This window comes from Thalassophryne amazonica, chromosome 1, assembly GCF_902500255.1.
Source record: "Thalassophryne amazonica chromosome 1, fThaAma1.1, whole genome shotgun sequence".
NCBI classification, from domain to species: domain Eukaryota; kingdom Metazoa; phylum Chordata; class Actinopteri; order Batrachoidiformes; family Batrachoididae; genus Thalassophryne; species Thalassophryne amazonica.
This window is the reverse complement of record NC_047103.1, coordinates 99,029,832-99,044,678: the sequence shown is the minus strand read 5'-3', so window position 1 is coordinate 99,044,678 and position 14,847 is coordinate 99,029,832.

Genomic DNA, 14,847 nt, shown 5'->3' with positions numbered 1-14,847 from the left:
CTAGAATAGAATTTAAAATTCTTCTTCTTACTTATAAGGTTTTGAATAATCAGGTCCCATCTTATCTTAGGGACCTCGTAGTACCATATCACCCCAATAGAGCGCTTCGCTCTCAGACTGCAGGCTTACTTGTAGTTCCTAGGGTTTGTAAGAGTAGAATGGGAGGCAGAGCCTTCAGCTTTCAGGCTCCTCTCTTGTGGAACCAGCTCCCAATTCAGATTTGGAGACAGACACCCTCTCTACTTTTAAGATTAGGCTTAAAACTTTCCTTTTTGCTAAAGCTTATAGTTAGGGCTGGATCAGGTGACCCTGAACCATCCCTTAGTTATGCTGCTATAGACGTAGACTGCTGGGGGGTTCCCATGATGCACTGTTTCTTTCTCTTTTTGCTCTGTATGCACCACTCTGCATTTAATCATTAGTGATCGATCTCTGCTCCCCTCCACAGCATGTCTTTTTCCTGGTTCTCTCCCTCAGCCCCAACCAGTCCCAGCAGAAGACTGCCCCTCCCTGAGCCTGGTTCTGCTGGAGGTTTCTTCCTGTTAAAAGGGAGGTTTTCCTTCCCACTGTAGCCAAGTGCTTGCTCACAGGGGGTCGTTTTGACCATTGGGGTTTTACATAATTATTGTATGGCCTTGCCTTACAATATAAAGCGCCTTGGGGCAACTGTTTGTTGTGATTTGGTGCTATATAAAAAAATTGATTGATTGATTGATTGATTCTCTCTCTTCAAATGCTTAACTTTATTTTTGGGTCAACATGGCCCCATGTTAATCTAGCTAAGCTACCTTGTGGCTTCTTTCATTGTTTCATTCTTTGATAACTTTTAACAAATTAATAGCCTGACATTTTTAAAGTTCATCAAGTCTTTCAAATTTTTAAGAGAACTTCCTGAACTTTTCAAAATAATAGCAAATTTACAGAAAAGCAACTTTCCTTTTCTGTACTTTACAACGCTGCAAGTTTAATTTTTTTCTAAATTCACACTTTTAATCTGGCTCCAACCAACTTTTAAAACCTACCAGAACCCATTTTCAACAAACGCCTTCCACCTCTGGGGTCCAGAAGGCTGACAACAGACGTCAGCCATCAGCCACCCTGTTGGTAAAACCAACCGACACTGAAGCCTTGGGATCACCGGGGAGACTGCTGGTTTAACCCCTGACCCAAGTGAGCTCATGTTGCGAAGAGCATAACACATCAGCGACAGACGGATGGTTCATCCGAACCATCTCTTCAACGGAACAGCAATGTGACCCAGTTAAAGGTTCCAGAAAAAGGGTTTTGCTGTCAATGTATGCAAAGTGGCTTGTTTTTAAACATATTCATATGTTTGTTTAATAATTTACTTAATAATAATTGGCTTCAAATTTCATCACTAAATTCTAATCAGATTTATTTACTTAAAGTGTTGCAGTGTCAGCTCAATACTTTCTTTCAACATTTCATGACTAAGAAAATTGTGTCCATAAATGAACTTATTTAATCACAGTCCACTCAAAATGTCAGTAAACTGTTCATTTCTTGTGTATCTGTAAATAAAATGTAAATATTTCTGTGGTGGTTCATTTTGTGTTCAGAAGGAAACCCTTGGTTAATTGTATCGTAGAATTCAGACTTTCAGACCCGAGACTGACTAATCAAATTGAGACTGGTTAATTAATGGTTGTTTAAAGTACCTGTTTTAAATAGGTGGTGCCCTGAGGTAATTAGATATTATTCTATTTAAATAGGAATTACTATTAGCTAAAATTATTAATTATTTTGGTGACCCATTAAATGAGGTCTAGGCCAATTAAATTCAATTTGGGACTTAAACAACACTATCACTACATATTTTTGGTGCTCTCTGTGAGTCTAATAACAATTGGGAGGCTTAACTACTTATTCACTACATTAAATTGGTGCCCGTGTGAGGTGCCATTCATTCCAAGAAATTGTCTTTTTGTTACATTTATTTTGGTGCCCCGTGTGAGGCAATTTAGAATTGACCATTTGTTTCTGACTGACACAAATTAAATCCTCATGAGATGTTCTTATACTTTTTCTGAATGAAACAAAACCACAAATTTAAATTTCTACCAATAAATTAAGCGTTTATTCATGTCATTTAGTGCATGCAAATTTATTAAGGTCTTTGATGAAAGTATTTATAGTGCGACTTTTCCACATAGTTACTTTTCATCTGGACTCAAGTTTATTTCTGTGACTGTCCAGAAATTAAACCACTGATCCTAACATTACAGAAATAATACTTAATAACTGCATCTTTTACCCACATTTAAATGTGTTGTTTAAAGTTCAAAAGAACTTCTGTTGTGCTCTGAGCAAGGTTTAAAGTTCAAATAGCCATACTTTTATTTTGAAAGTATGCTGTGCTGCTGGTTTAACAAAAAGTGAATTGTTTTTCTCGTAAAAATATCCACTTTCACCAAGCTGAAAAAAAAACATGATTTATGATCTGTGACAAGCCACAGGCTGGCACAGTGTGTAAACAAAGCTGCTCCAAAATAACATTAGCTGCTAGCACGCCACCTAACAAACTTTAAAAGAAACTATTAAATTTGTGGGCACAAACTAACGCTGATCAATTAAATAAAAGGTAACAAACAGAAACGTTGAGTCTGTTTACCAACTTCAAATTTATAACACGTTAAAATTTAAAATTAGGACAACAGCACATGGGCTAAGCTAAGCCGAGCTAAGCTAACTCTGCTAACTCACGCGAAAGCCTCAGAAAGTGACAAAGTTCCTGTTGAAGTGCATTGTAAAAGTTGCAGTGCTTAAGCGACAGTCATCGGCAGGACCCAAAATAGCTCGAAGATAGATTTCCAAAATGTATTTCTTCTTATGCAGAGTCGATAAAGTCCACCTGGAACTGCAAGCAAAACAGGGAACAAGTGGGGGAAACCCCTCCTCCTTCCTTTCCAAGCCTTTTGAGCAGTGATGCCACCTTCAGGTGCCGGACCGCATTGCATCCTATTTGGCTCCAAAAACATTAAGCCAAATTTGTAAATATTTGACCAGCTTTCTTTCGTGAATAACTGACATCAACCTTGTCTTGTCTGGCCTCTACTGGTGGTTGGCTCTCACTGCGGTATTGTATTACTTCCTGTTCCGGAGCACAGCGGTGTTTTGCTGTATCTGTTAGCTGTTTAATCTGTGTGGTTAGATTGACTAGATAACTAGATAACGATTTCTTTCACAGTGTAATCATCACGTGCCTTAATTAAAGCACTCTCTTTGCTGAATCACCTCTAAATTATTCACACATTATTCACTTTGTGTGTTTTTAGGAATCCGCTAGCTTAGCGCAGCTATTAGCTCTTAGCCGGTTTAGCATGGTGGCTTCTCCTGTCTCTCCCGCACTTTTCTGCTCTGGGTGTGAAATGTTTAGTTATTCCTCGGCCTCCTTTAGCATTAACGGTACTTGTAATAAGTGTAGCTTGTTCGTAGCTTTGGAGGCCAGGCTGGGCGAATTGGAGACTCGGTTCTGCACCTTGGAAAATCCTACAGCTAGCCAGGCCCCTGTAGTTGGTGCGGACCAAGGTAGCTTAGCCGCCATTAGCTGTTCCCCAGCAGATCCCGAGCAGCTGGGAAAGCAGGCCGGCTGGGTGACTGTGAGGAAGAAAAGTACTTCTAAACAGAAATCCCCTGTAAACCACCAACCCGTTCACATCTCTAACCATTTTTCCCCACTCGGCGACACACCCGCCGAGGATCAAACTCTGGTTATTGGCGACTCTGTTTTGAGAAATGTGAAGTGAGCGACACCAGCAGCCATAGTCAAATGTCTTCCGGGGGCCAGAGCAGGCGACATTGAAGGAAATTTGAAACTGCTGGCTAAGGCTAAGCATAAATGTGGTAAGACTGTAATTCACGTCGGCAGTAACGACACCCGGTTACGCCAACTGGAGGTCACTAAAATTAATATTGAATCGGTGTGTAACTTTGCAAAAACAATGTCGGACTCTGTAGTTTTCTCTGGGCCCCTCCCCAATCGGACAGGGAGTGACATGTTTAGCTGCATGTTCTCCTTGAATTGCTGGCTGTCTGAGTGGTGTCCAAAAAATGAGGTGGGCTTCATAGATAATTGGCAAATTTTCTGGGGAAAACCTGGTCTTCTTAGGAGAGACGGCATCCATCCCACTTTGGATGGAGCAGCTCTCATCTCTAGAAATCTGGCCAATTTTATTAAACCCTCCAAATCGTGACTATCCAGGGTTGGGACCAGGACGCAGAGTTGTAGTCTTACACACCTCTCTGCAGCTTCTCCCCCTGCCATCCCCCCAATACCCCATCCCCGTAGAGACGGTGCCTGCTCCTAGACCACCAATAACCAGTAAAAATCTATTTAAGCATAAAAATTCAAAAAGAAAAAAATAATATAGCACCTTCAACTGCACCACAGACTAAAACAGTTAAATGTGGTTTATTAAATATTAGGTCTCTCTCTTCTAAGTCCCTGTTAGTAAATGATATAATAATTGATCAACATATTGATTTATTCTGCCTTACAGAAACCTGGTTACAGCAGGATGAATATGTTAGTTTAAATGAGTCAACACCCCCAAGTCACACTAACTGTCAGAATGCTCGAAGCACGGGCCGGGGCGGAGGATTAGCAACAATCTTCCACTCCAGCTTATTAATTAATCAAAGACCCAGACAGAGCTTTAATTCATTTGAAAGATTGACAACTTAGTCTTGTCCATCCAAATTGGAAGTCTCAAAAACCAGTTTTATTTGTTATTATCTATCGTCCACTTGGTCGTTACTGTGAGTTTCTCTGTGAATTTTCAGACCATTTGTCTGACTTAGTGTGTAGCTCAGATAAGATAATTATAGTGGGTGATTTTAACATCCACAGAGATGCTGAGAATGACAGCCTCAACAATGCATTTAATCTATTATTAGATTCAGTTGTTTTCGCTCAAAATGTAAATGAGCCCACCCACCATTTTAACCGCACTTTAGATCTTGTTCTGACATATGGCATAGAAATTGAAGACTTAACAGTATTCCCTGAAAACCCCCTGTTGTCTGATCATTTCCTAATAACATTTACATTTACTTTAATGGACTACCCAGCAGTGGGGAATAAGTTTCATTACAGTAGACGCCTTTCTGAAAGTGCTGTAACTAGGTTTAAGGATATGATTCCTTCTTTGTTATGTTCTTCAATGCCATATACCAACACAGTACAGAGTAGCTACCTAAACTCTGTGAGTGAGATAGATTATCTTGTCAAGTAGTTTTACATCCTCATTGAGCACAACTTTGGATGCTGTAGCTCCTCTGAAAAAGAGAGCCTTAAATCAGAAATGCTTGACTCCGTGGTATAACCCACAAACTCGCAGCTTAAAATAGATAACCCGTAAGCTGGAGAGGAAATGGCGTCTCACTAATTTAGAAGATCTTCATTTAGCCTGGAAAAAGAGTCTGTTGCTCTATAAAAAAGCCCTCAGTAAAGCTATGACATCTTACTATTCACTAATAATTGAAGAAAATAAGAACAACCCCAGGTTTCTTTTCAGCACAGTAGCCAGGCTGACAAAGAGTCAGAGCTCTATTGAGCCGAGTATTCCTTTAACTTTAACTAGTAATGACATCATGACTTTCATTGCAAATAAAATTTTAACTATTAGAGAAAAAATTATTCATAACCATCCCAAAGACATATCTTTATGTTCGGCTGCCTTCAGTAATGCTGGTATTTGGCTAGACTGTTTCTCTCCGATTGTTCTGTCTGAGTTATTTTCATTAGTTACTTCATCCAAACCATCAACATGTCTATTAGACCCCATTCCTACCAGGCTGCTCAAGGAAGCCCTACCATTAGTTAATGCTTCGATCTTAAATATGATCAATCTATCTTTATTAGTTGGCTATGTACCACAGGCTTTTAAGGTGGCAGTAATTAAACCATTACTTAAAAAGCCATCACTTGACCCAGCTATCTTAGCTAATTATAGGCCAATCTCCAACTTTCCTTTTCTCTCAAAAATTCTTGAAAGGGTGGTTGTAAAACAGCTAACTGATCATCTGCAGAGGAATGGTCTATTTGAAGAGTTTCAGTCAGGTTTCAGAATTCATCATAGTACAGAAACAGCATTAGTGAAGGTTACAAATGATCTTCTTATGCCTCAGACAGTGGACTCATCTCTGTGCTTGTCCTGTTAGACCTCAGTGCAGCTTTTGATACTGTTGATCATAAAATTTTATTACAGAGATTAGAGCATGCCATAGGCATTAAAGGCACTGCGCTGCAGTGGTTTAAATCATATTTATCTAATAGATTACAATTTGTTCATGTAAATGGGGAGTCTTCTTCACAGACTAAGGTTAATTATGGAGTTCCACAAGGTTCTGTGCTAGGACCAATTTTATTCACTTTATACATGCTTCCCTTAGGCAGTGTTATTAGAAAGCATTGCTTAAATTTTCATTGTTACGCAGATGATGCCCAGCTTTATCTATCCATGAAGCCAGAGGACACACACCAATTAGTTAAACTGCAGGAATGTCTTTCAGACATAAAGACATGGATGACCTCTAATTTCTTGCTTTTAAATTCAGATAAAACTGAAGTTATTGTACTTGGCCCCACAAATCTTAGTAACATGGTGTCTAACCAGATCCTTACTCTGGATGGCATTACCCTGACCTCCAGTAATACTGTGAGAAATCTTGGAGTCATTTTTGATCAGGATATGTCCTTCAATGTGCATATTAAGAAAAAATGTAGGACTGTTTTTTTTGCATTTGCGCATTATCTCTAAAATTAGAAAGGTCTTGTCTCAGAGTGATGCTGAAAAGCTAATTTATGCATTTATTTCTTCTAGGCTGGACTACTTTAATTCATTATTATCAGGTTGTCCTAAAAGTTCCCTGAAAAGCCTTCAGTTAATTCAAAATGCTGCAGCTAGACTGCTGACAGGGACTAGAAGGAGAGAGTATATTTCACCCATATTGGCCTCTCTTCATTTGCTCCCTGTTAATTCCAGAATAGAATTTAAAATTCTTCTACTTACTTATAAGGTTTTGAATAATCAGGTCCCATCTTATCTTAGGGACCTCTTAGTACCATATCACCCCAATAGAGTGCCTTCAGCTTTCAGGCTCCTCTCCTGTGGAACCAGCTCCCAATTGGGATTAGGGAGACAGACACCCTCTCTACTTTTAAGATTAAGCTTAAAACTTTCCTTTTTGAAAAAAGCTTATAGTTAGGGCTGGATCAGGTGACCCTGAACCATCCCTTAGTTATGCTGCTATAGACTTAGACTGCTGGGGGGTTTCCCATGATGCACCAGTGTCTCTTTTTATTTTCCTCTTTTTGCTCTGTATGCACCAGTCTGCTTTTAATCATTGGTGATTGATCTCTGCTCTCTTCCACAGCATGTCTTTTTCCTGATTCTCTCCCCTCAGCCCCAACCAGTCCCAGCAGAAGACTGCCCCTCCCTGAGCCTGGTTCTGCTGGAGGTTTCTTCCTGTTAAAAGGGAGTTTTTCCTTCCCACTGTCGCCAAGTGCTTGCTCATAGGGGGTCGTTTTGACTGTTGGGGTTTTTCTGTAAATATTGTATGGCTTTTGCCTTACAATATAAAGCGCCTTGGGGCAACTGTTTGTTGTGATTTGGCGCTATATAAATAAAATTGATTTGATTTGATTTGAATCAATTAAACTTATTGCATCATTTAACGATTTTAATTACTTTTAATCATTAAGCTGGTACAATCCTGATTCCAATCGAAAATAAAAATGTTAGTGATTAACTCCTTCACTTTAATAAATTGAGATAACACGTCTCTAAAATCCAATTCATTTGTGCTCTGATTTATGACAGTTGTCTAATTTTGCATTTTTACTCTTTTTCGTTTATAAATTCATTCTCTGACTTAAACTAATTCTGCTTTCAGCACTGAAGTAATCATGCGATTAATTAAAAACCCAAATTATTCACATTTTTAACTTAATTCATTAAGAGGTGATTTTAAGATACTACTAATTAAAGAAAACACTCCTTTTCCGATTTTGAAATTCCCTTTGAAACAATTTTGAGAATGGCCTACAGCGAATCTATTTTTCATACACACCTCTAACACATATTTTTGTAAATAATTGTATCTTTTGTTAACCTGATAATCTTATCTCATCAGGAAATTGAAAATGCTGTTGTCTTCCTCGACAAAGTCATGTGCGCCGAGTGGCTCTGAAAGTTCCAGCCACACTGATTCAGATGATTCAATCACACAGGTACTATTCAATCTAACTGCAGAGTTACTACCTGGATTTGCCGACAACCTTCAATCTGCTACGCAGAAGAAGGGGAGCACAGAAATGTCTGACCTCTACAGTCAAGCTTTGAGCAAACCCCAAAAGGGAAACAACTTAGCTGAAATGCTAGGAAGATTAGCCTTAACTGCTTTTAGCAAACTAAAGCATATTGAATCTCTGCCATCACAGTCTGTTTCAATTGCTGGTTCTCCTCCTTCTGTTCCTGGAATTGAGAAAAAGAGACTAGATGAGACAGAAACATCTTTGATCCTCGATGAACAACGCATCAAAGAAAAAAGGTAACAGTCACCATACTCAAAGATGAGGTCCGTGCCCTAGAAGAAACTACCAGCGAACGTGACGAGACAATCCCTGACTTCATTGACGAACTCGAGCAGGCACATTGCGAAATCACAATGCTGCAAAACGAGACTAAAACATGCAGACAACTTCTGGCTCTTGAAAAAATCAAAGAACCAGGAACTATGCAAACAACTGATGGACACAGACTTTGGTCTGACTGAAACTCACCAACAGCTGGAGCTTACGAGCAAAGAAGTGTTCTCACTAAGATGAGACTTAGAAAATTCTCATGTGAAACACTTCAGGCAGCTGCCTGACTTTGACCAAAAATACACAGAGAGAGTTAAACTCCAATTCCTCTCCACAGGTACACACAGAGGACTTTTTCCACCTCCCTTCATGGAAACAGGCTCTTGTCCTCCAGAAAACTTTGACAGGTATTGTGAGACTCTGGAAAGCTCATCTCACGATCCTCCTCCACACACTCAGCATCTTTCAGCTCTCAATGATTGAGAACTTGATAAGATCGCACAACACATAACTCACTTTGAGCCAAGTCCTGATGGCTCCCTTTATGCAGGTGCTTACTGATCAGCATCAAATACTCTCTTTTAAAATTTCCTCAAGCAACCAGTGATGACTTTATCTATCTTGTCAGATGAACTTCTAGCCACGAGGTTAGCAGGTTCATTGAATGCCAACCTTAAGCAGTAAGACAACACATTCAGAAGCTTTGTATGGCACTGGAGAAATAATAATCCAACCCCTCAGCTCAGACAGGCTTAGCAGCCACCCTGGAAGTTAAACAGTGGAGAAAAGAATCTCAGCTGTATTACAACAGTCTGCTGCGTGCATACTTTGGTGCATGCAATGAGCTAGGCATGGATGAAGACCTCAGCTTCAAAACCTTGTTTGTTGAAAACCTTCACTCTGCCACCAGTTACCATCTTGGAATCTTTGGGGACCCCAAGAAAGCCAACATTCAGGATTTGCATGATCCTGCTTTGAAAGGTTTCACAAAGCAACAGAAAAGAGACTCTAAAACCACTGAACATCATTCAGTTTTGAGTGTTAACACTCGACTGTCAGCCCTTCAGCTCAAAGGGGCCCCCTGTGCTTCACCTAAGCTCAGCACTGGCTCTATACCAAGCTCTCCTATCTGGAAGCAGAGATCTACTCGATGCACACAAAGCATTTGAGACGGACCACATCCACAACGACCGTGGTCCCCCAAAAATACTCAGTACTTTGGATCGAAGACCGATCCAAACTCACAGACACAACATGGACAGTTTGCACCAAGATGTCAGGAGAAACCCAGAAACTAGGAAAGACAAACTGATAACCAACACCAAAGCAGGACTTCCCCTGCAGACGAACGTGAAAACTCTACCTTTAGGCAGGAAATTCGAAGCATCCTTTGAGACATCATCTACGAGCTGAAGGAAGAGAACCATCAACAAAGGGCTGATGTGCTATCCCTCACCTGTATAGTTCCACCTTCACACGTAGCAACATCATTCCCTCAGTCTCACACGACTGAGGAAGATCAAACACTGTCTGAGACACAGATCCCGAGTCCTAGACTCGAAGCTCAATACCAGACACTGCGAAAAGGTCAACCTTACTCCTTCAGCAAGGCTCTTGGAGACAAGGTCAACCTAGAGGAGAAAACATGTGCTAACCCAGACAGGTTCAGCATAAACGAATCATGAAAACCAAAGTTTTTTGTGAAATATGTTGGGAAACAATAGAACAGGAAAGCTATACATGCCTGTAATGTTTGAACATTCCTTCCAGCAGGAAGCCCTCATTGACACTGCTGCCGATGTCACACTCATGTCAGCCTGTTTAACAAACTGCAGGCTGAGTTAACAAGAATCTTACACACTCACCTTGCTCAGTTAAGATACAATCTTACACTGACTGAGACGTATCAATGTCATCCATGGCCCACATCCATCTGACAGTGGGGCCAATGAGTTTTGTCCATCCAGTCTGTATATCCCACTGGATACTTTTCCACTTCTTCTCTGCAAAGACTTCTTTGACCGAATTGACCCTCTCATAGATTTCAAATGGTTGAAACTTTGGGCTCAGGTGCATCAACCACTTCCCCTGAAACCATAACACCCGACTGATAACTTGATGTGCTACACACCAAGACCACCTGGCCAAAACACCAGTAGACTGACCTGTACGTTCCTTCCCCATAGGGCCGGATCTCACTTGGTGTGTGACAAATTCTCCACTGATGTGGCCCAATTTGAAATCAGCAGAGATCAAAGAGAAACTCTTTCCAAACTAACATACCGTGATAGAAGTAAATTTTACTAAATCCTGTGGGACACTTTGGATACACCCCAGTTGTTGACTCACTCAAACAAATTAAAATAAATCTTGTTGCATCAGAATGCGCTGCAAACTGCCACACTGACAAAGCTTTTAGTACCGCAAAAACTACAGCGAACAACCTACATTTCTAAATCTCTAAACTTACAGAGCATCACAGACATTACACTCTAACTCAGTGCTTGTGTATGTAAAAATGACTAAGAAACAGCTATACTGACTAAATGAAATTTCAGAAACACAATTGTGTCTGAGTATAACAAATGAAACGCTCAATCTTTAACAGTTAATGTATCTTAACTTTACATTTCTTATTTGAATTTATTTCATTTAAATAATTCAGCATTCGTTTAACCAATTATATTTCTTGAAATATACTTAACTTGTATGGTAAAACATCATTCAAAATAGTCGGAAAGGACAAATATACCTATTATTTTTACTTAGATGCACCAAGATCAAGTATTCAAATGATTTCACAGATTTTAATTTACTCAATATTTTTAAGTGTAAAAATGTTTCTCCAAAACCAAGTAGGACACATTAACAGTTTTACACTGATAATTCAGCCACCCCAGCCAATCCAGTGGGGGCTGTACACTATTTAATTCAAACTTTACTCAATTCTGATTTGATTTCAACTGGGATAACTCCACCAAAGTTGAGGTCCTTTGTACCACATACACCTGGACCAATTTCAAATTTCAAATTCAGCTAACTTGCATGTCCTTAATTGTGGGAGGAAGCTGTAACAACCAGACGTAACCCACACAAACACTAGGAGAATCTGCAAGCTCCAAATTTTTCGAATTAATCTCAAAACCATCCAATTAACTTTTATGTAAAGAAATTTAAAGCAACCTTCACTTTTAATTGAAACAAATAATAGGATAAATGATAAAGACCCACAGGGTCTCCAAACTGCTGAAACAGGCCTAACCCTGAACAGCTTCCAAAGTAACACTCTTTGAAGCTCTCCACTCTCGGAAATAAAATGCTTTGCTTTGTTTTGTTCATTTGAGCCACTTTGTGTCTATGACATCCGCCTTTACAGCAAACACCGCCTGTGAGGACCTCGTCCATCATCAGCCACAGATGACTCTTCTTGGCCAGCTTTTTCTTTGTGATGAAAGAATTGGAAAATCCTCCACTTCTCCATCAAATGGGGGATATGTTGAGTGTGGCCTCTCTTCACCATAATTAAATAAACACAGGAATGCTTTCACAACAAAAACCTGAGGTTTTGAACTGAGGACAGACTGTTGTGTGTTTCACTCCTAACTGGGATATTCCTGGTTCCATCTGGAAATAAGCTTTGGAGACATCCCTGTGGGCCTCCACTGTGGCCTACATCACAACAGAACTGCAACTCAAGAGTTTTTCAAAGGAGCCCTTGCTTGTTTATCAGTTAAATCTTGGTCACTATGAATTACATGAAATTATAATTGCTTCACGTCAGAATCTGTACTTCCCCAGGCCAGGAGAATCCACCTTTTATGGCATCATGCCAAGGCTAGAAGCTCTCCAGGCATACAAAGGGAACTCTTCCATGATAAGACGTGGCCATAAACTTTGAGCCTTGACAACCAGCTATTATCTATCGGTCGAAGTGAAGGAAAAGACCTTTGCTTAAAATAAAAATTGCACTAGTATTCTTTTATTCATATATAAAAACTTCAAATGTTGTCTGTGTTGCTTATTCAAGGAAATGCTTTGCATGTATTCCATTTAATTGACATGTGTTCCTTGTAAATTATGTGTATTAAATGTGATGTTTCTGACTTATCCATGTTTTGATAATGGTGGAATATTCTGTTTATCCAAAAGATGTATTTAAGCCTTTAATAACATTATGTTCATCCCAAAAATGTCTTAGAACAAATAGTATGCCAAAATAGCTAATGTATTTAAATAGCTGAATCATTTTTCAGAGCACATGAAGTTTTCTGTAAAGTTACATGCCCTAAATGGGCGGAGTTTAATGACGTAAGTCCCCTTTAAAGAGTTGGAACAGAGGCTCGCTCTCCTCGCTCACTCTCTCTCGGAAGCCTCTCTCCTTCTCCTCTTCTCTCTCTTCAAATACCTAACTTTATTTTTGGGTCAACAAGGCCCCATGCTAACCTAGTTAAGCTACCTTGTGGCTTCATTCATTGTTTCATTCATTGTTTCATTATTTGATAACTTTTAACAAATTAATCGCATGATGTTTTTAAGGTTCATCAAGTCTTTCAAATTTTAAGAGAACTTCCTGATCTTTTCAAAAATAATAGTGTATTTACAGAAAAGCAACTTTCCTTTTCTGTACTTTACAACGCTGCTCTTAAAGTTTTATTTTTTTCTAAATTCACAAATACTTTTATTCTGGCTGCAACCAACTTTTAAAAGCTACCAGAACCCATTTTCAACAAATGCCTTCCACCTCTGTGGTCCAGCAAGCTGATGATGGATGTCAGCCATCAACCATCCTGTCAGTAAAACCAACCAACATTGAAGCTTTGGGAGACTGCTGGTTTAACCCCTGACCGAAGTGAGCTCACGCTGCAAAGAGCCGAACACATCAACAACGGACAGACAGTGCATCCGAACCATCTCTTCAACGGAACAGCTAAGTGACCCAGTTAAAGGTTTCAGATAAAGGGGTTGTTGTCAATGGATGCAAAGATATTCATAAATTTGTTTAATTTCATCACTAAATTATTTAATAATTTACTTAATAAGAATTGGCTTCAAATTTCATCACTAAATTCTAATCAGATTTATTTACTTAAAGTGTTGAAACTTCATCTCAATACTTTCTTTCAACGTCTCATGAGTAAGCAAATTGTGCCCATAAATGAACTTATTTAATCACAGTCCACTCAAAATGTCAGTAAACTGTTCATGTCTTGTGTATTTGTAAATAAAATGTAAATATTTCTGTGGTGGTTCATTTTATGTTCAGAAGGAAACCCTTGGTCAATTGTATCATAGAATTTAAACTTTCAGACCCGAGACTGACAAATTAAATTGACTGATTAATTAATGTTTTTTTTTTATTAAAGTACCTATGCTTTAAATAGGTGGTGCCCTAAGGTGATAAGATATTATTCTAATTAAATAATAATTATTATTAACCCCTAAAATTGTTCATTATTTTGGTGACCCATTAAATGAGGACTTGGCCAATTTACATCTCTTGGCTGGCTTGGGAATGCCTTGGGGTTCCCCTGGAGGAGCTGGGGGAGGTGTGTGTGGATCGGGAGGTCTGGGTGGCTTTGCTTGAGCTGCTGCCCCTGTGACCCGACTCCGGATAAAGCGGAAGAAAATGGATGGATGAATGGATGGATGGATAAATTGACTGTCATGACACCATTATGACAATGTAATAAAGATATTTTTGGACCTCAAGTAAAGTGGTAGCATTTTGATTTGTCATGAGTCATGACACAGTTATGGCAGTGTAATGAAGGTATTTGAATTGGTCTGTAACTTTGCACATGGAATTATAATAAAGCATTAATTAAATGTATTAATTACTTATTAAGTAGGCTGGAGTGGTGGCTCTAAGTGGTTAATGCCCTTGGTTTAAGTGTGTAAAGTTCCCAATTCAAACCCCACCTCTGCCACATTCCTCCATGTAATATGGAATTGCGTCAAGAAGGGCATCTGGAGTAAAATGTGCCAATTCAACATGCAGATGCACGTCGGATTTGCTGTGACGATGCGTGTGCAAACCATGGAGCAGTCAAAGGGACTTAAGATGAGTCATTCTCAGTGATGTGTGATAAATTCATTACATATTTATTCATGCTTAATTAAGGCTATATAAGGTGTAGCTGTTATAAAGTGCAACCTAATAATCATAATGTCAACTTGCCATAAACCCAAAAATAGATGCATATGTTGTTAATGTCAAGTTGTCATGACAAAGACATTTT